The 26931-nt window shown below is 38.7% G+C and overlaps 1 long non-coding RNA gene across 11 annotated transcripts in view; it reads right to left on the bottom strand.

Annotated features, from left to right (window-relative positions):
* The window catches only part of LOC112579143, a 167432-nt gene that overhangs the window by 44918 nt on the left and 95583 nt on the right, over positions 1-26931 (bottom strand). The window lies entirely within an intron of this gene.

Raw genomic sequence — 26931 nt, 5'->3', positions numbered from 1 at the left:
ATACATATAATTTATATTGGCCAATTATACTTTAATAAAACTGAAAAAAATAATTTTAAAAGACAGACTATCTTTTTTAAATTAAAAAAAAAGACAGGAAGTGGAGCTGGATTGTAAGCATCAACTTTAAAAACAAGAACTTGATCAGGCAAAGAACAGATAAGGGATTTTGAAGCTCCACAGAAAAAAAGAAATCAGAAGCTTTAACCATTATCCATATTGCATTTCTTTCTTACACAGGATTCTTCTCTAAGATTTATTTTTCAGCCAATTATATGAACTACAGTTGTAACCCTATATTTTAGTAGGCAGAGTATCTCTTTAGATTAGAACATCAGTTTCCTCAGACTAATGGAAGTTGTTTTTTGAGATTTGACATGAAAGATGAAATTACTGCATATGTTATGTGACCATCCATTATTTTTCTGAATAGGAAGAGACACACACACACCTCTTTTCATGAGCCAGATACCAATGCAATATGTATTTCAACACAAACAAGCTATATTTTTTACTAAAATAGGTATATAGAATGGCCATATGGCCACTCATGCACAAGACCGGTCCTACATGAAAAGAGGACAGGCCAGGAAAGAAAAGTTAAAAGGAAAACACATATAGTAGGTTAGCAGCACATTAGTGGAAACTAAATATTCTGTGAACGAGCTCAAGATCACCTTTATGCTTGAACATTGGGCCTGTCCCACGTAAAATGATAAACACTCTTGTTAAAGCCTGACTGATCACAAATCTGGATGGGAATTTACAATCTGCTTGGCTTGTAGACAAGCTTTTCTTGATTTGACCAGCCCATGAAAGAAGGAAATCCAATTAGACACAGATGGAGGAAAACAGAAACTCATTCTCAGCAGGTTTTTAATTCAAATACAGCCAACTTCATTATGTATAAACATTTGAAGTTTAGGAGGGAAATAGAAAAACACAAAGGTAAAGACCGAGAAATAAGCTTCTGTCTAGAGTTTTGGATTTTTATCCCTAAGAATTTAAAGATTTTAACCCTTTCCCATCAGTAACGCATAGGAATATCTTTTCAGGCTAGCACTTAAGTGTTTTGTTCCTAGGTTGACACAGGACATATTTTCCAATTATTCAATACAGTGCTCTATTTTTGTCATCAAGTCTAGTTTCAAGATTAGTGATCAAATTTATTATGTACTTAACTGATTTTTTTGACTGTTTCATATATCAGGTACTGAAAGAGGCATGATAAATCCTTCCTAGATGATGATGGATTTCCCCATTTTTCTTTTCACTTACATTTTTGTTTTATAATATTCTGTAGCCATATTTTCCAGCCATAATTGTTATTTCTCCCAAGTGAATCAAACATTATTTCATTACAGGGAGAATCCATAAAATGTTTCTTTAAATCACCTTTAAAGTCTATTTTTTTTACCTTGAAGTCTATTTTGCCTAATAATTCAGACACTTTGGAATTTCACTTTGTTCTGGTTGGTATATAACCGTATTTTCCCTTTTCTTTTTCTTTTAAATTTTTAATATCTTGTTTTAGCCAAGTTCAGTTCAGTTCAGTCGCTCAGTCGTGTCTGACTCTTTGCAACCCCATGAATCGCAGCACGCCAGGCCTCCCTGTCCATCACCAACTCCCAGAGTTCACTCAAACTCACGTCCATCGAGTCGGTGATGCCATCCAGCCACCTCATCCTCTGTCGTCCCCTTTTCCTCCTGCCCCCAATCCCTCCCAGCATCACAGTCTTTTCCAATGAGTCAACTCTTCGCATGAGGTGGCCAAAGTACTGGAGTTTCAGCTTTAGCATCATTCCTTCCAAAGAAATCCCAGGGCTGATCTCCTTCAGAATGGACTGGTTGGATCTCCTTGCAGTCCAAGGGACTCTCAAGAGTCTTCTCCAACACCGCAGTTCAAAAGCATCAATTCTTTAGCTCTCAGCTTTCTTCACAGTCCAACTCTCACATCCATACATGATCACTGGAAAAACCATAGCCTTGACTAGACGAACCTTTGTTGGCAAAGTAATGTCTCTGCTTTTCAATATGCTATCTAGGCTGGTCATAACTTTCCTTCCAAGGAGTAAGCATCTTTTAATTTCATGGCTGCAATCACCATCTGCAGTGATTTTGGAGCCCAGAAAAATAAGGTCTGACACTGTTTCCCCATCTATTTCCCATGAAGTGGTGGGACCGGATGCCATGATATTCGTTTTCTGAATGTTGAGTTTTAAGCCAACTTTTTCACTCTCCTCTTTCACTTTCATCAAGAGGCTTTTTAGTTCCTCTTCACTTTCTGCCATAAGGGTGGTGTTTCTGCATATCTGAGGTTATTGATATTTCTCCCAGCAATCTTGATTCCAGCTTGTGCTTCTTCCAGCCGAGCGTTTCTCATGATGTACTCTGCATATAAGTTAAACAAACAGGGTGACAATATACAGCCTTGACGAATTCCTTTTCCTATTTGGAACCAGTCTGTTGTTCCATGTCCAGTTCTAACTGTTGCTTCCTGACCTGCATACAGGTTTCTCAAGAGGCAGGTCAGGTGGTCTGGTATTCCTATCTCTTTCAGAATTTTCCACAGTTTATTGTGATCCACACAGTCAAAGGCTTTGGCATAGTCAATAAAGCAGAAATAGATGTTTTTCTGGAACTCTCTTGCTTTTTCGATGATCCAGCAGATGTTGGCAATCTGATCTCTGGTTCCTCTGCCTTTTCTAAAACCAGCTTGAACAACAATTCACCTATAAATATCACAAAGTTGGGTTTTTAAAATCTAGTCTTACAATTACTTTATGTTATCTGGAGAAAGTATACTTTATTTGTATTTATCTTGATTACTGATAAATTTTGATATATTTCTACCATCTTATTTGTAGTTTTTCATTGTCCTGATTTTCCTATTTCTTTTTCTTTCTGTCTTTCCTTATTTGATCAACTGGAAGAAGTTTTTTCTCTCAATTTATTACTCCCTTCTATTAATTTATATCATATACTTTTATGCTTATTCTTTTAATAAGTTCCATGTATGACTAAATCCAGACCAATTCTAAATCCAGATCAGATCTTTACTCGCCTCCCCTTCAACTATAAGAGTCTTAGGACACATTAATTCTGATATCCCCTACTAATGCATATGCAATTATATTCTAGTGTCTCAGTTCTATCTTGTATTATTAATTCCACTATTACACATCGCATGACACGTTAGACTGTATTTCACTCAGATTAGATGATATATGTTAGACTACGTAGACTATATCTCACTACCCTTTTCTCTTAACCTCTCAGTTTTACATTTTCCTCTGTCTATTCAGTTCAAAAAACTTAAATTATACTCACCGATATTATATCACAACAAATGTTTAGAGCTTTCTGACACAATTATCATATCTTTGTTCACCATTTATTTTCACTTCTGATAACTTCCCTATAGTAAGATGTTTCTTCTCTTCTTAAAGAATATTCTTTAGAATGTCCTGTAGTGTGGATATACTGGTGATAAATGTTCTCAGTTACTGTTGTCTGAAAATGACTTCATATTATCAATATTCTTGAAAGATATTTCCACCAGATGTATAGTTTTAGGTTGACAGTTATTTTCTTCAGCACTTGGAAGGTGTTTACTTGTCTCTTGGCTATTGCTATTAAACAGTCATCCATCAAATTGCCATTTCCTGTACTAATCATTTTTCTTTCTCTGCTTGCTTTCAACATCTTACTTTTGCTTTTGGGCATTCTACAGTTCACTCTGTCTCATCTAAGTTAGAATTTCTTCTTATTTATCCTGTTAATTTTGTGTCTTATCTTCATCTCTCTTCAGTTGAGGGGTCTTTCCAAAATTCTGGAAAAGTCTTAGCATTTATCCCTTAAAATATTGTTTCTTTTCTAGTCCCTCTTACTTCTTCTGGGATTCTAATTAGGTGTATGTTAGATGCATTTTTACTATCATATGTGTCTTATCCTGTTTTATGTATTTTCTATGTTTTTTTAAATATGTGGTCTCAAAAACTTCAATTATACTTTTATTACAGATTTCTCACTAAATTTAAAGTGGTTTATCCATGACTTAATTTTGAAACAAGCCGATTAGATGAATTCAAGTAGCAAACCTGTGTAAGGATTAACTTGTGGCACAAATCATCATGGGAGAAATGCTCTTCTTTCAACTCATGCCAAAGTCATGCCCTCTTGTGTGCAGCAGGGCTATCATTCATTTTCCATCACGTTGAAGTGTGAGTCTTTGAGGTTCCAGCCTTAGCAGGGTCTTCTGTCAGTCTTCACATGCAGAAGGTCCCAGATTTTATTTCACATACATCAAGGTTTATGAAATTTGAAAATTGGGGTTCAATTCCCTTCCTTTGCTTTCATCTTCTTCATTTAAAAAGCTGACTTTCTTCTTTTCTTCATCAAAAAGCCATGAGATAATTCTAAATGATATGGTGTTTTACAGAAGCACTCTTCTACAGGAGAGGATTAACATCAGCAGGAGGAGAACACTGGATATATATATAGGGAGATGGAGACAGTGGGAACTAACTTTTTCATCAGAAGAAGTAGAAATAGCAAATAGGGAAAAGCTAGAATAAGCTTTATGTGGTTGGATTGCAACTAGAGATAACCATGTAAACTCGTGGCTTTAAACATATAGAGTTAAATGCAAATGTATGTTTTCTATGAATATGTGTTTGTACATATATACATACATTTCTTAATCTTCCCACTGAAAGAACTTGGGAAGAGTGACACTTCATTAGCATCATCCACAAGTCCTATTTAGATCCTGGTTTCAGAAAGTTAGTTAAGAATCATGACTTCGTATAGATTCTAGGTACCTCCCCACAAAGTAATTATTGAAAAGGGAGGACTATTTCAGGGTAACTTCAGAGTGGAGACACCTGGCAGGCATAATCTTAATAAATAAAGTGGTTAGATTTAACACAATCAATAATGGGATGAATGGCTATCATGTGCCCCCCAATAGGATTCAATGATATTTGGGGGGAAAAATGTATAATCTAGGACTGATGCTAAGAAACACTGCTGCTGCTAAGTCGCTTCAGTCGTGTCCGACTCTGTGCGACCCCATGGACTACAGCCTACCAGGCTTCTCCGTCCATGGGATTCTCCAGGTAAAAACACTGGAGTGGGTTGCCATTTCCTTCTCCAAAGAAACACTAGAATAACTCAAATTGAGGGGAATTTGGCAAAATGACCTGCCTAGCATTCGCAAACCATCAATGGCTTGAAAGTCAAGGACTGAGGTAATGTTCCAGGTTGAAAGGCAAGACAATAGGTGTAATGTAATCCAGCATTAGATCCCTTAACTATTCAAAAACTTGACTGGGACAATTAGCAAAACTTGAATGGGGGTTTCTGAGAGATTGCTAAATAGGAGTTCTTTGTGCTACTCTTGGATCTTTTTTGTAGTTTTAAACAACGTTGAAATAAAATATTAAAAATCAAATAACCAGAAGTTTAGGGTCACTTAAGGTTTAGCAGGGCTTCCCTGGTAGCTCAGCTGATAAAGAATTCGCCTGCAATGCAGGAGACCCTTGTTCGATTCCTGGGTCAGGAAGATCTGCTGGAGAAGGGATAGGCTACCCACTCTTGTGTTCTTGGGCTTCCCTGGTGGCTCAGACAGTAAAGAATCTGCCTGCAATGTGGGAGACCTGGGTTCGATCCCTGGGTTGAGAGACCCCCTGGAGAAGGGAACAGCTACCCACACCAGTATTCTGGCCTGGAGAATTCCATGGACAGAGAAGCCTGGTGGGCTATAGTCCATGGGGTCACAAAGAGTCGGATACAACTGAGCGATGTCCAATTTTTCACTTTCACGGTGTACCAGATATCCTTAGGACAAACCTTCACTTCCCAGCATTCCTACTTCCACTTTGGTTTTGGTTTGCATGGATTTGTTTTCTTGTCAGCTCAGTGATGCATTTGAAAAGATATGCTTTATCTAGTATTTTCAGTTGTCTACAGTAGAAGAAATATTTACAGTATCTAATTCACAATGCTACGGAAAATTCTGGCCTCATATATTTTAATACAGTTGACCCTTGAACAACGTAAGGGAAAGGTGCCGACCCTCTGCACGGTGAAGAATTCCATGTAACTTATGCCAGCCCTCCATATCAGCAGTTTTGCAACTGCGGATTCAACCAACTGCAGATTGTGTCATACCTATGGGAAAAAATCTGCATATAAATGGGCCTGTGAAGTTCAAACTTGTGTTGTTCAAAGGATTAACTATACATTTTTGTTCCATTTTTTTCTATTCTTTTCTTGCAAAATATCAATGTATGTGTATTTTCTTTGACCCGGCAAGTTCTATTCCTTTTTTTTAACTCTATTTTTTAAATTTGTTTGTTCAATTTCCTCATTCCTCAAAATTTGTTTGCTCAATTTTTTCATGCCCCCAATTGCATTTTCAGCAGCATCTAATCTTCAATTTTCTTTTTGCTAATCCATCTATATTTTTTATTTCTGGTGTGACTTTATTTCTCATGCTTCTTTAATGAGTGTTGGCAGCTTAATATTTTTCTTACATTCTATTATTTCTACTTTGAGCATTTATTTTGATAGCCAGTATTTAATTTTATAAAGTCTCTATCCTAATTTTTCACCTGCTTAATGGTAAAATATTTCTCACTTGAATCAATTTTCAATTTTGTCATATTCCTATTAATATATTTTCTTATATTGAGAGGGCTCAATCTAGTTTCTTCCTAGTTATTACTAGATTTTTAGTGCCAGCTAGGTTATTGAAAATATGGGAAGAGCCTTGAAGAATGAAATATACACATGCCTTGGAGATATTATAGGTTCTGTTCCAGACATCACAATAAAGCAAATACCACAATAAAGTGAGTCATATGAGTGAATTTTTTGGTTTCCTACTGCATATAAAAGTTACATTTGCATTATGTTGTAGTCTATTAAGTGCACAATAGCATTATGTCTAAAAAGAAAATATATCTTAATTAAATAATACTTTATTTCCAGAAATGCTAACCATTATCTGAGACTTCAGCAAGTCCTGGTAACATGAACGATCACTGACGGCAAGACACCATAACAAATGCATTAACAAAACTTGGAAATATTACAAGAATTACCAAAATATGACCCAGAGACATGAAGTGAACAAATGCCGTTGAAAAATGGTTCTAACAGATGTGCTCAATGCAAGACTGCATAAGCCTTCAATTTGTTTTAAAAAACTGCGGTGTGTGAAGTGTAGTAAAGTGAAGCACAATAAAACGAAGTGTGCCTTTAGTCGGTAAGCAGCTTCAGTTTCAACCTGTCTCTGTCCACTTACTTCCCCCTCTGCTCTCTGCCAGATAAACAAGTGTCCACTCCAGGAGAACAGAAATTTTCCTGCCTACTGCAATGACATACTTTATCCCATAAGCCATTATGCAATGGTTTAACTACTTCTCTTTAGCTAACAAAATAATTTATGACTGCAAGACTAATTACCATAGCAGCAGTTTACTGACACAGCAAAAAAAAGGAAAAGAAGTGGTAGAGATGGCATGTCACTGTATTTGCTCCATTATCTCTGCCCTAAATCACTCTGTCATGTCACAATGGGATATTCGTGCAGCACAATGAACACACAAACACATGTGGACCATACCAGCTCAAGGGACAGCACGGCCAGTGTGCTTGAAAGCGTTGAGCATGGTGAGGTGAGGTCAGGGGAGGAGGCAGTGGCCAATTCACAGAGGACCACAGGCCATGACAAGGAGCTGGCATTAAATTCTAAATAAAATAGGAAACTACTGGCAAGTTTTAAGCAGGGAATATATACCTGACTTCACAAATAAGGAGTAAGAGTTGAAGTAAGGAATCCAATTTGAATGGTATTTTTATAACCTAGACAAGAAATTAGACTAAGGCGGTGGTGGCAGTGGAGAAGGAATGAAATCAATGGATGCGTCATCATCTAGGAGGTACAACCAACAAGACTACTATTGGATATGAGAGGGAAAAGGCAGGGGTGATGGATTCAAAGATGTCTTATAGTAATTTTTCGAAAAAAGGAGGAAAATAGAGAGTTATAAGAAAGAATAGAAGAAACGTTTTCAAGGGGAAGGTATTTAGCGTTAGAAATATGTATTAAATGAATGAATGAAGGAAGGAAGGAAGACACATCAATCTTTGTCCTCAAACCGTGGGGAAACAAACAAGCAAGAAGGAACTTTCTATCAAACGTGCTAAGTGCTATGACTAGGAATATGCAGAAACTGGAGCAGGATGTAAGTATGGCACCTGAACCATGCTTTGGAGGTCAGAGAGGACAGCCTGGAGGAAATAACTGTCATTTGAAGGAGGAACCAGTGGCAAGAAAGAGCTAGGTGCTTTCCAGGAGCTTCAGAATGGCTGAGACAGACAGCAAAGCATAAAACAGAGAAGGGATGGAGACGTTAAGGCAATCAGGGAGTTGGAAGTCTTTTAAACCATACTCAGAGTTTGGTCCTTACCCAGAGGACAACAGGGTGTCAAGCTATATAAACAGGGAAAGCCAATGGTACCTATTTCTTTCCTGCTCATATTTCACTGTCAGGAACAGAAACATGACCCCTCTCAGATGCACGGACTGTGGAGTGGGGTTCCTGCATGCCCAGGAAGGGAGAGGAAGGAGTCAGTGAGCACTAGCAGTGTCTACCACAAAGGGAGAATGATTATTATACAGACTACATATTCTATCTCAAGTATCCACATTCATTCTCCTTTCAGTAGAAAAGACACAGAAACAAAAGTTTTTAAAAAATGATCATTAAAGTTCTGGTCTATGCATATATTCATCTATTGCTATAGTATATGAATAGGATGTATATACACGGTCATCAGATCGATTTGTTACTTAAGAACTAACTCATTGGAAATAACCCTAGTGCTAGAAAAGATTGAAAGCAAGAGGAGAAGGGGACGACAGAGGATGAGATGGTTGGATGGCATCACCAACTTAATGGACATGAGTTTGAGCAAACTCAGGGATATGGGGAAGGACAGGGAAGCCCGGCGTGCTGCAGGCCATGGGGTCACAAAGAGTCGGCCACGACTGAGCGACTGAACAACTGCCTCAAGAGCCTGAACAGTTGAAACTGAGGGACATAAAAAGCCCAGTATGGCTGCCAATTTGAAGAAAAAATGCCAAATATGTTAAGACACCGTTGACAGAGAAAGCGTTGGTTTCAAATCTGACCTCCGAAAGAAAGCCCGAAGTGTAGATGCTTCAGATTGCTGTGACGGCCTCAAGCTGCTTCTCCCTGTGCTGTGTGTGTGTGTGTGTTCCTCAAAGGGAACAGGGTAGGGATTAATGTTTTTTCATCATTTTATTTATTTATTTACTTTTTGGCTGTGTGCCGTCTTCGCTGCCACAAGGCCCTTTTCCCTAGTTGCGGCGAGCTGGGGCTCCTCTCTAGTAGTGGTGTGCAGGCTTCTCATCGCGGTGGCTTCTCTCGGTGCGGAGCACGGGCTCCAGGGTGTGTAGGCTTCAGGAGCTGCAGCACAAAGGATCAGTAGTTGTGGTTCCCGGGCTCTAAAGTGCAGGCTCAATAGTTCCGGCGCACGGGGCTTAGTTGCTCTGCGGCTAAAGAGCAACGTGGGATCCTCCGGGATCAGAGATTGAACCCACGTCTTCTACACTGGCAGGCGGATTCTTTACCACTGAGCCACCAGGGAAGCCCCAAGGGATTGATTTTTAACGATGATATGATTCTCCTTAGTAACTGTAAAAACTACTTTTGATAGGAAAAGTCTAAACTCTAGCTGACATGAACTCTGTAGCCATTACTTGAACTATGCTGCTTTTGCTACTGTTTAGGTGAAGAAACAAGACATGTGCTTTGGTTTTAACAGAAGCCCGGTTAACCCCTGATTCCAACACTACCAGCTGTGTGATCTTGGGCAATAAACTCAAACATTGTGAGCCTCGGCTTACTCATCTAGAGGATGATCATAATAATGAGTATTTTATTATGTTGTCTTAAGGATTAATTTTTTAAGACCTATAAATCACATAATACCATGTTTGCCATGTGGTGAGGGCTCGATTAACAGGAGCTCCTATGACCTCATTTTTCAGCGCTCAGTTGTACTTTTTGGATAAAATTTCAAATTTTTAAAATTTAATATTACAAATTCAAAATAACTTCAGTTATTTCAAATGCACAAAAGAATCATTGTAAGCTGAAGAATTTATACAAAGTTCATTTTAATGAACAAATTTTGTTATTTAAAAAAACATGAATGCTATTGCGGTCAGATCTTTTTTCATAAAGTTCTGACCAGTAAAATCAAATGTTTGCCACATGTTTTCCCATCTGCCAAGAACTACAGATGTCCTGGCATCTGGTACAGTGATACCCACAGCCATGGCCACAGGCTAAAGGGCTTTCAGAACCTAGTGTGTAGATTCAGAACTCACTGTGTTTGGAGGCTCAAAAAGGTCCTCAAACTTATAGCCCTCTGGCTTGGCTGTGTCCACCGCTGATCCCCTAAGGCAGACCCCGGAATTCAATGCTGGGTGCCCTGGAGGCATTACGTGAAGGCCTCTTCACAGTATGCTCTCCTCCCTGTAGCTTGGACGGTAAAGAATCCTCCTGCAGTGCAGGAGACCTGGGTTCCATCCCTGGGTTGGAAAGATCCTCCTGAGGAGAGAATGGCAACACGCTCCAGGATTCTTGCCTGAAGAATCCCATAGACAGAGGAGCCTGGTGGGCTACAGTCTGTGGGGTCGCAAAGAGTCAGACACGACTGAGCAACTGACACCACTATGTTCCGCACAGTCTCCGGGAAATTTGATCCCTACCAGGGCTCCTGTGGTAGAACAGGTTACAAAGAAAGAGGTACAAAATTAAGCAGTGCCCAGACAAGACTGCTTAAACAGTAGTTACATAAAACAAAGCCGAGTAAACATAAAAGACACCTCAGGTTGAAAAACACAGCATCACAATCTATGCAGAGTTATCAGGTTGCAGAAATTAGGAAAGAAAGAAGAAAAGAACAATGAAAGAAACTCACACTCTGAAATCAAGCTTCAGAAAACAATAAGGGTGAAGTAATAGTGTACTAAGCAGAGTCCCCTGTGCTACAGTATGTTCTCACTAGATATCTATTTTATACACAGTATCTTTAGTGTATGTGTGTAAATTCCAACCTCCCAATTTCTCCTACCCCACCTCCTTCCTCCTTGGTATCAATATATTTGTTCTCTACATTTGTCTATTTCTACTTTGCAAATAAGATCATCTATACCATTTTTCTAGCTTCCACATGTATGTGCTAATATATGATATTTGTTTTTCTCTTTCTGACCTACTTCACTCTGTATGACAATCTCTAGGTCCATCCACGTCTCTACAAATGACCCAATTACATCCCTTTTTATGGATGAGTAATATTCCATTGTATGTATGTACCGCACCTTCTTTATCCACTCCTCTGCTGATGGACATTTAGGTTGCTTCCATGTTCTGGCTGTTGTAAATAGTGCTGCTATGATCATTGGAGGGCATGCATTTTTGAACTATGGTTTTCTCTGGGTATATACCCAGTAGTGGGATTGCTACTGGGCCATTGCTAGTGGGCCATGTGGTAGTTCTAACTTTAGTTTCCCTAAGAATCTCCATAATTTTTCTCTAGTGGTGGTATCAATTTATACCCCCACCAACATAGCACAGGAAAGACTGAGGGCAGGAGGAGAAGGGGACGACAGAGAATGAGATGGTTGGATGGCATCACTGACTCAATGGACATGAGTTTGAGTAAACTCTGGGAGTTGGCAATGGACTGGGAGGCCTGGCGTGCTGCAGTCCATGGGGTCGCAAAGAGTCAGACATGACTGAGCAACTGAACTGAGCTGAACACAGCACAGGGAACTTAATGCACTGGCTTGAATGGAAAGGAAGTTCAAAAGGGAGGGGATAGATGTATATGTATGGCTGATTCATTTTGTTGTACAGTAGAAACTAACAATATTGTAAAGCAATTATACGCCAATAAAAATTAAAAAATAAAGTAGTTGAAGTAACACAATCTTTGCAACAGTAACATTGAGCTAGTGAAGAGCTCACTAACCAGCATATTTCTTAAGTCCTTTCCTTCCTTCTCTCCCAAGTATCTCTCCATTATATGCAAGCAGAAGGCAAAAAGATCAATTTCTAAAAAAACTGAGGATAAGAATTTACCTTTGCTCTACTTTCTTCTATATTTGCAAAGATCAAAATTTAGCCTCTCTTGCAAGGTGACTGTAGAAACATGTAAAAGAGGTAACTAGAAAAGAAGTCATGTGAGTGGGAAAACAGATACACAGCACATTACCAAGAGCTGGGTTGTAGTCCTACTCTGGTCCCGGATGGAATGTGACTTCATTAAATTGCAAATCTCTGTGGCTGCATTTCCTAACATGTACCATGAGAAGGGTTGACCTTTTTAGTAAATGACCATACATTCCAGAACAGACCCAGTCTGTACCTGCTCTCCTGGAGCTCATATAACATCTCCTCTCACACTGAAATGTGCCCTGGTTTGCTTAAATAATGCAGTCCACTCTGCCTCTTTGTAGCTTCCCTGGTGGTTCGTGCAGTAAAGAATCTGCCTATAATATGGGAGACCAGGGTTCAATCCGTGGTTTAGGATTCAATCCCTATAGAAGAGAATGGCAACCCATTCCAGTATTCTTGCCTGGAGAATTCCATGGACAGAGGAGCCTGAAGGGCTACAGTCCATGGGGTTGCCAAGAGTCAGACATGACTGAGCGACTAACACTGACTTTTTTCACTCTTACCTCTTACGTTGTATTTTTGAGCTCTAAAATTCTACTAACACTTCCATTCATTTATCCTTCTGCATCTAGAGCATTTGTATACAGCAATGTTCTCACCATAAAAATAATAGCTGATGCATATTCACCTATCTTGGCAAGCATGTTAGAGTAAGAGTTCCATCCATATAAGTCCTTTCAGCTAGACTTTTGCTGGAGGTCCAAGATGTCATCTGCCTTGTAGAATCAAATACTGGAAAACCTAATTCACTTGAACTTTCCAGTGAAGTAAACAAGTGTTACATATTCATTTTCCTGTTAGTGAAACATGGTATTTTATACCCAATAGTCTTCATAAACTACTGAATTATAATGATTAAATTCTTGTTTCTTAGGCTGTGTTACATGTCCAATTTCCAACTGGTCAATGTACTAGTTAGATGCTAAAAGGCATCAAAAATATATCCACATTATGCCATTTCCTGTGGAAATAAGAATTTAATAACATCTCAGAAATATTCTGACTATAAATATATTTAAATAATTTACGATTTTTCTTCCTAAGTTAAGGAATATAATAATTAGTAACATATGTTGCAATGTATCAACAAAATTAACTATCTGTCGGGAATTTTTTTTTTAAGCTCCATCTCAAACTTATCAAGTAAATTAAAAAAAACTTTATTTTAGCACTGCCTCAGCCAAACAAATCTATTATCCATAACTGATGATCTTTCTTGGAAATACAGACTTCGTTTCTTCTTTCTCCATTGCTTGGCAGCCATGCTTGTCTTCTGTGACACTCCTCTGTCTGTCTGAGCCTCCTCCGCCCTTCCTCTGACAAACCATCTCAAGCTTGTCTTTGTCCCCCCTGCACCCTTTAATTGGAGCTGCTGCTAATTTACAAAAGTGATAACTGTTTTAAGCAAAGCTAAGCTTTAACTATTAGCGCACCAGTGTCAGGGGACATCTACAGGCTGTCTTCTTCCATAAAAAGAAGGACTAAGACGGATTACTCGATTAATCAAGGCCACCTCACTGTCATACCTTGCAGTCTCATCTTTTCTCCACCAATTAATCTTCATATTTGTCCCCATTCCAAAAAAAAGGCTCAAACACAAATCTTATATTCATTTATTATCCAAGTAAATTTACAAACCCTAATCTCTAACTATTTATTACTATTATAACAGTTCCCTGTAATGACTGTAAACTCTCTCCAACTCATGTGTGTCTCGAAGCATTTTTAAATGAATAACTGTATATTCAAACTTTGGAATATTAACAGAGTTTGACAAGCTATATTTCATATTCAAAGATGAAAATGCTTTGGAAAGTCTCATAGCCTAATAATAAATAACAGAAGGGAACCAAAAATTAAAACAGATGCCTTCAGATATGATTTTAAAAAGAGATAGCAAATAAGTTTTTAAATGATCAAGGCTTGCATAGAACAGAAATTATTCATCAATAAAAAAGAATGACGTTATGATACATGCCACATCAGGAATGATCTTTGAAAATATTATGCCAGTGAGGAAGGCTGTCAAGTGAAAGGCCAGTACTGTATAATGTAATTTACATGAAATTTCCAGAATAGGTACATCTATAGAAATAAAAAGAAGATTAGTGGTTGCCAGAGGCTGGGGGGAGGGGGAAGTGAGGAATGACTGCTAATGAGCACCAGGTTTCTCTTTGAAGTAATAAAAATAGTCTAAAATTAGACAGTCTTGAAGATGGTACTACTCTGTGAATATACTAAAAACTACTGAACTACACTTTCAATGTGTGAATTCATGGTTTCTCAGTTATGTCTCAATAAAGCTGTTCTTTTTTCAAAACCCATTCAATCATCAAAGCTTATAATAATTATACCTAACATTTACCAAATACTTTCTCTGTACCATGTCCAGATCTAAGTACCTTCAGCTGTATAAACTTAGCTAATGGCCACAACCACCCTACAAGTTAACTGTTTTATAGACGAGGAAACTAAATCAAAGAGAATGGGAATAGCTTTTCAAAGATCCCAGCAAGCAGGTAGAGATGGGATTCAAACCCAAGACCAACTCCATAGCCCTTGCCTTTAAATCATTACGCTCTCCTCCATACATTAATGGTTTTTAACCCTATCACACTGAATACCCACTTTAAAAAAATACTATCTAACTCCTATTTCAAAACCCTAAAATAAATTTACAGAAGGTGTAATCTTCCTACAGATATAATTAAACAAATAAAAAACCCCATAAAACTCCCTGGTTGTTATATAAAAGAGAAATAAAAACAAAGCAAATTTCAGTTTAAAAAAATCGTACATAATTCAATATACAAAATCTCACATTAGGAGAAATAATGATCTCAACAGCCAAAACTGCAGACTGACACAGGTGTGCTGCATTTTTGACTCAAGTACCTCAAGCGGCATTGTCAACAGTGATGAGATGTTCCAATAATGATGAATAACTCTTGGAAAAGTTCCAAATAAAACAATGGGAGCCCTCTCTCTATGCATACAATAGTTGTATTCTGGCAAATTCAGTGGATATTAAAACTGCATAAAATATCATTTGCTTATACGTTAAAACAATCATTTGGTTCTTCCTTCAGAAAATTATAAATAAGTTCTTGACCTATATGAATGTCCAACAGGACTTCTAAAAGTCAGCAGTACAAGAAACAGTGATTTGTGACTCCAGACTAACCTGAATATTAGATATCCAGCCTCATGATTCTCCACTCACTAAACGCCAGGAGAGCCTTTTAATCATGGATCAACCATAAAACACACCCCATACACACACACAGATTTCCAAAACATCCCTAAGCAGCAGGACTGCCTCTAATGAGTACCATTGCTATCGAAGAGAGTAGATTACACACTTGGAGCAGAGAAAGCACCACCTGTATGAGAGGAAAGGAAAGGCCAAGTCCAGATAAAGATGGAAAAATCTACTATAGAATGTGTAATCCAAGGCAAAATGATTTTGAACTTTAAATGAATCCTGAAGAACAGGGCTTCTGGGGTCTTTGGCATTTTATTTTGACACTTTTCACCAGCATAAGACATCCCACCTAGCATAACTGAGTAGTGCCTCTGGTCTGGCTCCTTGTCCAGAAAAACAGCCTTGGAACTGGCCCAGTCAGCTCTGTGAAGTTTATTTGCTCTTTTTCTTCCCTTTCTGTCAAACTTCATTGCTTTCCCTCCTCTGACTTTCCCATCCTCTTCACGCTTCTATGTTTCTTAGCAAGTATTCCCACAGGACTTGCAGACTAGGACTGAAATGAGCCTCAAGAACAAATATTTTTGGAATAAAAGATTAGTGGATGTAAAAAGGGACTATGACTCTTCTAGAAATTATTTCATTCATTCAACAACTATTACCATGCACCTGAGATATGCCATATACTGGGTTGGATACATGCTCTTCTCACGGACCTAGTAGGAAGACAGAGAACTAACAAGCCATTTGAAGGTACCACGGGGAAGTCCAGGATGGTCTGGATAATGCGGAAGCTGACAGAGATGACACCTGACCCAAGCTTGAGGAGGAAAACTTGAAGAGCTGCAAAGCAAGGTGAGGAGAAGAAAGAAAGTGATGGAGTCAGGGCACTACTGCTAACTCAGTGCTACTAGGGACAGGACAGAAGTGACAAGTAATAAGGCTAGATGTATTAGTAAAAGTCATTTATACAGTAGGGGTAATATTTGCTATGCTGAGAAGACTGGATTTTACCCTGATTTTATGGGAATTCCACAATAAGGCTTTGTTATGAGAATTGGTTTTCAGAAGGACCATTCTGGCTCCTTGTGGAGAAGAGATAAGAGAAGGGCCATAGTAGGGACAGAGAGACCAGTAACAAGGGTCTTCCATTGCTACAGGCTGGAGGTAAGGATGCAATCATGCTCACCGGTGTCCAACTCTTTGTGACCACGGACTGTAGACCATCAGGCTCCTTTGGGATTTCCTAGGCAAGAATACTGGAGTGGGTTGCCATTTCCTGCTCTAGGGGGTCTTCCTGACCCAGGGATCGAACCAGTGTCTCTTGCATCTCCTGCATTGGGAGGTGGATTTTTTTTTTTAACCACTGAGCCACCTGGGAAGCCCAGTTTAGGGTAGCTGAGACTAAAGTTGTACCAGTGAGAAGTGGCCAGTTTTGAAAGTTATAATGGACATAGAAGTAGATAGGAGTAGGTAACTGTCTAAATTAAAGCGACGGTGGGGCAGGGAACGCACACACAGATGTCTGTCAGCTCAGTGAAGGATGGTGCCATTGACTGAGATGGAGATGACAGGAGGAGAAGCATGTTGGATCAAATGAGAATGCAGAGGGTGAATTTTGAGGCAAAATATGGAATTGCAGCTCTGGTTACTACAGTATGCAATTTTCTCAGAGATCAACTCTTCTCTTTAGAGTTGTTGTATTTTTTTTTTCTTGGTGTCACAAAAATAACTTTTATTTAAGAAGAGCAAACAATAACACAAAGAATTGCAGGGCAATCAGCTCCATTAAAGCACCAATGATGGATAATGATATATAGTTTTGAAACCGTTTTTCTCTGAGAGACTCTGAGTACTGTATAAATTTGACCTCATTCATTCTTAGGTTATCTTTATTATTTATAGATTATATATTGATTTGGCCTTGTTCTTTCTTTTTATTTTTAAACTTTACATAATTGTATTAGTTTTGCCAAATATCAAAATGAATCCGCCACAGGTATACATGTGTTCCCCATCCTGAACCCTCCTCCCTCCTCCCTCCCCATACCATCCCTCTGGGTCGTCCCAGTGCACCAGCCCCAAGCATCCAGTATCGTGCATCGAACCTGGACTGGCAACTCGTTTCATACATGATATTTTACATGTTTCAATGCCATTCTCCCAAAACTTCCCACCCTCTCCCTCTCCCACAGAGTCCATAAGACTGTTCTATACATCAGTGTCTCTTTTGCTGTCTCGTACACAGGGTTATTGTTACCATCTTTCTAAATTCCATATATATGCGTTAGTATACTGTATTGGTGTTTTTCTTTCTGGCTTACTTCACTCTGTATAATAGGCTCCAGTTTCATCCACCTCATTAGAACTGATGCAAATGTATTCTTTTTAATGGCTGAGTAATACGCCATTGTGTATCTGTACCACAGCTTTCTTATCCATTCATCTGCTGATGGACATCTAGGTTGCTTCCATGTCCTGGCTGTTATAATCAGTGCTGCAATGAACATTGGGGTACACGTGTCTCTTTCCCTTCTGGTTTCCTCAGTGTGTATGCCCAGCAGTGGGATTGCTGGATCATAAGGCAGTTCTATTTCCAGTTTTTTAAGGAATCTCCACACTGTTCTCCATAGTGGCTGTACTAGTTTGCATTCCCACCAACAGTGTAAGAGGGTTCCCTTTTCTCCACACCCTCTCCAGCATTTATTACTTGTAGACTTTTGGATCGCAGCCATTCTGACTGGTGTGAAATGGTACCTCAGAGTGGTTTTGATTTGCATTTCTCTGATAATGAGTGATGTTGAGCATCTTTTCATATGTTTGTTAGCCATCTGTATGTCTTCTTTGGAGAAATGTCTATTTAGTTCTTTGGCCCATTTTTTGATTGGGTCATTTATTTTTCTGGAGTTGAGCTGTAGGAGTTGCTTGTATATTCTCAAGATTAGTTGTTTGTCCGTTGCTTCATTTGCTATTATCTTCTCCCATTCTGAAGGCTGTCTTTTCACCTTGCTAATAGTTTCCTTTGATGTGCAGAAGCTTTTAAGGTTAATTAGGTCCCATTTGTTTATTTTTGCTTTTATTTCCAATATTCTGGGAGGTGGGTCATAGAGGATCCTGCTGTGATGTATGTCAGAGAGTGTTTTGCCTATGTTCTCCTCTAGGAGTTTTATAGTTTCTGGTCTTACGTTTAGATCTTTAATCCATTTTGAGTTTATTTTTGTGTATGGTGTTAGAAAGTGTTCTAGTTTCATTCTTTTACAAGTGGTTGACCAGATTTCCCAGCACCACTTGTTAAAGAGATTGTCTTTAATCCATTGTATATGCTTGCCTCCTTTGTCAAAGATAAGGTGTCCATATGTGCGTGGATTTATCTCTGGGCTTTCTATTTTGTTCCATTGATCTATATTTCTGTCTTTGTGCCAGTACCATACTGTCTTGATAACTATGGCTTTGTAATAGAGCCTGAAGTCAGGTAGGTTGATTCCTCCAGTTCCATTCTTCTTTCTCAAGATCGCTTTGGCTATTCGAGGTTTTTTGTATTTCCATACAAATTGTGAAATTATTTGTTCTAGCTCTGTGAAGAATACTGTTGGTAGCTTGATAGGAATTGCATTGAATCTATAGATTGCTTTGGGTAGTATACTCATTTTCACTATATTGATTCTTCCAATCCATGAACATGGTATATTTCTCCATCTGTTAGTGTCCTCTTTGATTTCTTTCACCAGTGTTTTATAGTTTTCTATATATAGGTCTTTAGTTTCTTTAGGTAGATATATTCCTAAGTATTTTATTCTTTCCGTTGCAATGGTGAATGGAATTGTTTCCTTAATTTCTCTTTCTGTTTTCTCATTATTAGTGTATAGGAATGCAAGGGATTTCTGTGTGTTGATTTTATATCCTGCAACTTTACTATAGTCATTGATTAGTTCTAGTAATTTTCTGGTGGAGTCTTTAGGGTTTTCTATGTAGAGGATCATGTCATCTGCAAACAGTGAGAGCTTTACTTCTTCTTTTCCAATTTGGATTCCTTTTATTTCTTTTTCTGCTCTGATTGCTGTGGCCAAAACTTCCAAAACTATGTTGAATAGTAATGGTGAAAGTGGGCACCCTTGTCTTGTTCCTGACTTTAGAGGAAATGCTTTCAATTTTTCACCATTGAGGATAATGTTTGCTGTGGGTTTGTCATATATAGCTTTGATTATGTTGAGGTATGTTCCTTCTATTCCTGCTTTCTGGAGAGTTTTGATCATAAATGGATGTTGAATTTTGTCAAAGGCTTTCTCTGCATCTATTGAGATAATCATATGGTTTTTATTTTTCAATTTGTTAATGTGGTGTATTACATTGATTGATTTGCGGATATTGAAGAATCCTTGCATCCCTGGGATAAAGCCCACTTGGTCATGGTGTATGATCTTTTTAATGAGTTGTTGGATTCTGATTGCTAGAATTTTGTTAAGGATTTTTGCATCTATGTTCATCAGTGATATTGGCCTGTAGTTTTCTTTTTTTGTGGGATCTTTGTCAGGTTTTGGTATTAGGGTGATGGTGGCCTAATAGAATGAGTTTGGAAGTTTACCCTCCTCTGCAATTTTCTGGAAGAGTTTGAGCAGGATAGGTGTTAGCTCTTCTCTAAATTTTTGGTAGAATTCAGCTGTGAAGCCGTCTGGACCTGGGCTTTTGTTTGCTGGAAGATTTTTGATTACAGTTTCAATTTCCGTGCTTGTGATGGGTCTGTTAAGATTTTCTATTTCTTCCTGATCGAGTTTTGGAAAGTTGTACTTTTCTAAGAATTTGTCCATTTCTTCCTCGTTGTCCATTTTACTGGCATATAATTGTTGATAGTACTCTCTCATGATCCTTTGTATTTCTGTGTTGTCTGTTGTGATCTCTCCATTTTCATTTCTAATTTTATTGATTTGATTTTTCTCCCTTTGTTTCGTGATGAGTCTGGCTAATGGTTTGTCAATTTTATTTATCCTTTCAAAAAAACCAGCTTTTGGTTTTGTTGATTTTTGCTATGTTCTCTTTTGTTTCTTTTGCATTTATTTCTGCTCTAAGTTTTAAGATTTCTTTCCTTCTACTAACCCTGAGGTTCTTCATTTCTTCCTTTTCTAGTTGCTTTAGGTGTAGAGTTAGGTTATTTATTTGACTTTTTTCTTGTTTCTTGAGGTGTGCCTGTATTGCTATGAACTTTCCCCGTAGGACTGCTTTTACCGTGTCCCACAGGTTTTGGGTTGTTGTGTTTTCATTTTCATTCGTTTCTATGCAAATTTTGATTTCTTTTTTGATTTCTTCTGTGATTTGTTGGTTATTCAACAGCATGTTGTTCAGCCTCCATATGTTGGAATTTTTAATAGTTTTTCTTCTGTAATTGAGATCTAATCTTACTGCATTGTGGTAAGAAAAGATGCTTGGAATGATTTTTTTTTTTTTTTAATTTACCAAGGCTAGCTTTATGGCCCAGGATGTGATCTATCCTGGAGAAGGTTCCATGTGCGCTTGAGAAAAAGGTGAAATTCATTGTTTTGGGATGAAATGTCCTATAGATATCAATTAGGTCTAACTGGTCTATTGTATCGTTTAAAGTTTGTGTTTCCTTGTTAATTTTCCGTTTAGTTGATCTATCCATAGGTGTGAGTAGGGTATTAAAGTCTCCCACTATTATTGTGTTATTGTTAATTTCTTCTTTCATACTTGTTAGCATTTGTCTTACATACTGCGGTGCTCCCATGTTGGGTGCATATATATTTATAATTGTTATAGCTTCTTCTTGGATTGATCCTTTGATCATTATGTAGTGACCTTCTTTGTCTCTTTTCACAGCCTTTGTTTTAAAGTCTATTTTATCTGATATGAGTATTGCTACTCCTGCTTTCTTTTGGTCCCTATTTGCATGGAAAATCTTTTTCCAGCCCTTCACTTTCAGTCTGTATGTGTCCCCTGTTTTGAGGTGGGTCTCTTGTAGACAACATATGTAGGGGTCTTGTTTTTGTATCCATTCAGCCAGTCTTTGTCTTTTGGTTGGGGCATTCAACCCATTTACGTTTAAGGTAATTACTGATAAGTATGATCCTGTTGCCATTTACTTTATTGTTTTGGGTTCGAATTTATACACCATTTTTGTGTTTCCTGTCTAGAGAATATCCTTTAGTATTTGTTGGAGAGCTGGTTTGGTGGTGCAGAATTCTCTCAGCTTTTGCTTGTCTGAAAAGCTTTTGATTTCTCCTTCATACTTGAATGAGATCCTTGCTGGGTACAATAATCTGGGCTGTAGGTTATTTTCTTTCATCATTTTAAGTATATCTTGCCATTCTCTCCTGGCTTGAAGAGTTTCTATTGAAAGATCAGCTGTTATCCTTATGGGTATTCCCTTGTGTGTTATTTGTTGTTTTTCCCTTGCTGCTTTTAATATTTGTTCTTTGCGTTTGATCTTTGTTAATTTGATTACTATGTGTCTTGGGGTGTTTCGCCTTGGGTTTATCCTGTTTGGGACTCTCTGGGTTTCTTGGACTTGGGTGATTATTTCCTTCCCCATTTTAGGGAAGTTTTCAACTATTATCTCTTCAAGTATTTTCTCATGGTCTTTCTTTTTGTCTTCTTCTTCTGGGACCCCTATGATTCAAATGTTGTAGCATTTAATATTGTCCTGGAGGTCTCTGAGATTGTCCTCATTTCTTTTAATTCGTTTTTCTTTTATCCTCTCTGATTCATTTATTTCTACCATTCTATCTTCTAATTCACTAATCCTATCTTCTGCCTCTGTTATTATACTATTTGTTGCCTCCAGAGTGTTTTTAATTTCACTTATTGCATTATTCATTATATATTGACTCTTTTTATTTCTTCTAAGTCCTTGTTAAACCTTTCTTGCATCTTCTCAATCCTTGCCTCCAGGCTATTTATCTGTGATTCCATTTTAATTTCAAGATTTTGGATCAATTTCACTATCATTATTCGGAATTCTTTATCAGGTAGATTCCCTATCTCTTCCTCTTTTGCTTGGTTTGGTGGGCATTTATCCTGTTCCTTTACCTGCTGGGTATTCCCCTGTCTCTTCATCTTGTTTAAATTGCTGAGTTTGGGGTGTCCTTTCTGTATTCTGGCAGTTTGTGGAGTTCTCTTTATTGTGGCGTTTCCTCGCTGTGTGTGGGTTTGCACAGGTGGCTTGTCAAGGTTTCCTGGTTAGGGAAGTTTGTGTCGATGTTCTGGTGGATGGAGCTGTATTTCTTCTCTCTGGAGTGTAATGAAATGTCCAGTAATGAGTTATGAGATGTCTATGGTTTTGGGGTGACTTTGGGCAGCCTGTATCTTGAAGCTCAGGGCTGTGTTCCTTTGTTGCTGGAGAATTTGCTTGGTATGTCTTGCCCTGGAACTTGTTGGCCCTTGTGTGGTGCTTGGTTTCAGTGTCAGTATGGAGGCGTTTGATGAACTCCTGTCAATTGATGTTCCTTGGAGTCAGGAGTTCCCTGGAGTCAGGGTTTGGACTTAAGCCTCCTGCTTCCAGTTATCGGTCTTATTTTTACAGTAGTTTCAAAACTTCTCCTTCTATACAGCACCATTGATAAAACATTTACGTTAAAGATGAAAAGTTTCTCTACTGTGAGGGTCACTCAGAGAGGTTCACAGCATTACATGGAGAAGAGAAGAGGGAGGAGGGAGTTAGAGGTGACCCAAATGAGATGAGGTGGAATCAATAGTGGAGAGAGTGGACTAGCCAGTAGTCACTTCCTTATGTGCACTCCACAACTGGACCGCTCAGAGATGTTCGTGGAGTTATACAGAGAAGAGAAGGAGGAGGAAGGAGACAGAGGTGGCCAGAAGGATAAAAGGGGGAAATGAAAAGGAGGGAGACAGATCCAGCCAGTAATCAGTTCCCTAAGTGTTCTCCACCGTCTGGAACACACAGAAATTCAGAGTTGGGTAGAGTAGAGAGGGGTTAGGGAGAGATACAGGTGACCTGGTGGAGAAAACGGAGAGTCCAAAAGGAGAGAGTGCAGTCAAGCCAGTAATCTCGCTCCCTAGTGAAAAATGGGTCCTGAAGATTGGGTTCTTAAAGGTACAAAATTGGTAACAAATACATATAAGCAAAAATTAAAAATCTAGAGTGGAGTTTGGAATTTCAAAAATACGATGTTAATGAAAAGAAGAAGGAAAAGAAAGAGAGAAAAAACGAACAAAGAAAAACAAACAAGGTCGCGAAAATTATAAGGAAACTACAGGTACAAAATTGATAACTAATACCAAAAAGCAAAAATTAAAAATCTAGAGTAGAGTTTGGAATTTCAAAAATACAATGTTAAAAAAAAGAAGAAGAAAAATAAAGAGGGAAAACAAACAAACCAACAAAAACAATGTCACAAAAATTATAAAGAAAATACAGGCACAAAATTGATATCAAATACCAAAAAGCATAAATTAAAAATCTTGAGTAGAGTTTGGAATTGCAGATATACAATGTTATATAAAAGAAGAAGAGAAAGAAACAGAGGGGGAAAAAAAAGTCACAGAAATTATAAAAAAAAAAACTATAGGTACAAAATTGATAACATATACCAAAAGGCTAAAATTAAAAATCTAGAGTAGAGTTTGGAATTTCAAAAATACAATGTTAAAGAAAAGAAGAAAAAGAAAAAAAAAAAACAAAACATGGTCCAAAAATTATAAAATATATATATGAAGTTTGCTGAAGAAGAAAAAAAATAGGGTCTTTTTTTTTTTTTTTGCAAAGTAATAGGTTATAAAAGTGAAAATTAAAGGACAATAGAGGACTTAAAAAGAAAGAAATATGGATCATAAAAATATATCTAGGTCTTTCTCTGGTTTTGTTGTGAGTATTGTGGGTTCAGTTCATTTTTGGCTAGTTCCTTGGTCTGACTTATATTTCTCAAGATCTATAGGCCCCTTCCTATGTAGTCCGTAGTAACCACAGGGTTTTAATCAATGGTCTGTAGCTTCCAAGGCGTTTCCCTCTGTTATAGCTTCTTCTGTTTGCTGGTCTCTTCAGTGTCTGGTTTCCGCCCTGACACAGAGGGGACGGTGGAGGACACTTTTTTTTTTTTTTTTTTAGGCTCATTTGTTCAGTCGCGCTGTGGGGAGGGAGGGAGGGGTGCTGCAAACAAATAACACTGGCGTGCGCTCGCAGTGCCTCAGCCACACTGGGTCTGCCCCCGCTCACGGCGCGTGTAGCCTCCCTGCCCACACTGCTCGGGCTCTAGGTTGTTCCACCGGGAACAATCAGAGGCCGGCCCTGGGCTGAGCTCCCAGGTCCAAGCCGCTCAGGTTCGGGCACTCGGGTAGTCCTCAGAGGCGCAGACTCGGTTGGGCCTGCGTTTTGTGCTCTTCCCAGATCCGAGCAGCTCAGGTGATGAGGTGTTTGGCGGGCGCCAATGCTGCGACTTATCGCCTCCCCGCCACTCGGTTATCTGGGTGTAAAACCAGCGCACCTTCTCAGGCAGATGTTGACCGTCCAGACCCCCAAGAAGTTTTAGTTAGCAAAGAAGCCTGCTTACAGTTTTATAGATAGTGTCTCTCTGGGGCTGCGATTGCCCCCTTACGGCTCTGGCTGCCTGTCACCGGAGGGGGAAGGTCTGCAGCCGGCTATCTCTGTTCAGTCCTTTGTTCCGTGCGCGGGCCTGGCGGTGTCTTAGGTTAGGGCTGACTTTTTGCGTGGTAGATATCCCACAGTCTGGTTTGCTAGCCCAAATTATTTCGCTCAGATAGTGCTCAGGACATTCGGGCCAGATTCTTCCTCTAAGCGACGCAGCCCACGCCGCGCTTCCCTGCCCAGCCCCCGCTTGCTAATGGCGTGTGCAGGCGTCTGCGCTGCTTCTCCGCTGGGGGAGTTACCGTAGGGCTCGCAATCTGCGATTTTTAACTCTTTATTTATTTTTTTCTCCCTGTTATGTTGCCCTCTGTGCTTCCAAAGCTCGGCACAGATTCGGCAGTGAGAAGGTTTCCTGGTGTTTGGAAACTTCTCTCTTTTTAAGACTCCCTTCCTGGGACGGAACTCCGTCCCTCCCTCTTTTGTCTCTTTTTTTGTCTTTTATATTTTTTCCTACCTCCTTTCGAAGAGTTGGGTTGCTTTTCTGGGTGCCTGATGTCCTCTGCCGGCATTCAGAAGTTGTTTTGTGGAATTTACTCGACGTTTAAATGCTCTTTTGATGAATTTGTGGAGGAGAAAGTGTTCTCCCCGTCCTACTCCTCCGCCATCTTGGCTCCTCCTTCAAGAGTTGTTGAATTTTATAATGACAGAACCAAAGAGGGCTTTGGTCATCAGACATTTAACTTCTTCATTTTAAAAATAAAGAAACTGAAGGACTTCTCTGGTGATCCAGCAGTTAGGACTTCTCCTTCTAATGCAGGGGTTACAGGTTGGATCCTGGTCGGGGAGTTAAAACCCTCATGCCTGTAAATGTGGTGATACTATCTGCCTTACAGGATTTTCCAAAGATTGAGTGAGCAAACCTATGAACACACTTAAAATAGTACCAGTCACATAGGAGATGCTCAGGAAATCTTTCCAAGTAGGCATATTAGAGTTGAAATTTTCATCTTGCAGTTGAGAAAGGATTTTAGGATGACAGATCTAAACTGACTTCTCTAAATAGACATGACACCTGATACACTGGCATTGGGATGGGATGCTGAAAGGTGGAAAATCTGCTGAGTCTTAAGGAGAACACATATTTATGAAAGATTCTGGGGGGCAGTTGGTCAAAGTAGGAAAATAAAACCTAGGATTATAGTGTAAAAACTTAACAGAGTTTAGAAGGGAAGTAGGGATTAATCAAGTAGTAAACACAGCACAGACATAAGGAATGAGAGGAGCCAAGAAAAGACTATGAAGCACGCAAGCTGGATGGCAAGAGTGGAGCCATTTAAGAGACCATTTTGCTGTCAAAGTGCACAAAATGAAGAAGTCAGTAAACAGGTACTGCTCTCCAAATATTAATTTCCAGGGTGTATATGTGTGACCGGGTGGGATTTTGTGTTGTGTTTATTGGTTTTGGAGTGTGCATGTTACTTAGTTTCATAGTCAGAGAAAATGGCCCTTCGCTGCAGAATGTTGATGCTGCCACAACTGTTTTGTTTGTTTTGCTTTTTTAATCAAGCAAATAAACCACTTTATTTTTAACTAGGGGAGACTAATCTGGAATCACAGGAGAGCCCACACCACAGGAGTTCACACTGTGCCACAACTGTTTTTAATTTCTGTGTATCTGACCTAGCCTGGCAAATTCTTCTACTCTTAAAATTTTTTGTTGCTTTGGTGTTGTCCCTTGGAAACATATTTATTTTGTTTTTTTCTTTTTTAAAAAATAAAAAGCTATGATCAATTTTAAATTACAGAAAAATTGGTTATTTACTTGTATATGTTTTAATATGCCCTTATTCACGGTATGACCTATAACTTGTTTTTTGTGTTTTGCTTTATGA

Source organism: Bubalus bubalis, chromosome 15 (assembly GCF_019923935.1).
Source record: "Bubalus bubalis isolate 160015118507 breed Murrah chromosome 15, NDDB_SH_1, whole genome shotgun sequence".
Lineage (NCBI taxonomy): Eukaryota > Metazoa > Chordata > Mammalia > Artiodactyla > Bovidae > Bubalus > Bubalus bubalis.
This window is presented reverse-complemented; position numbering and strand designations above follow the sequence as displayed.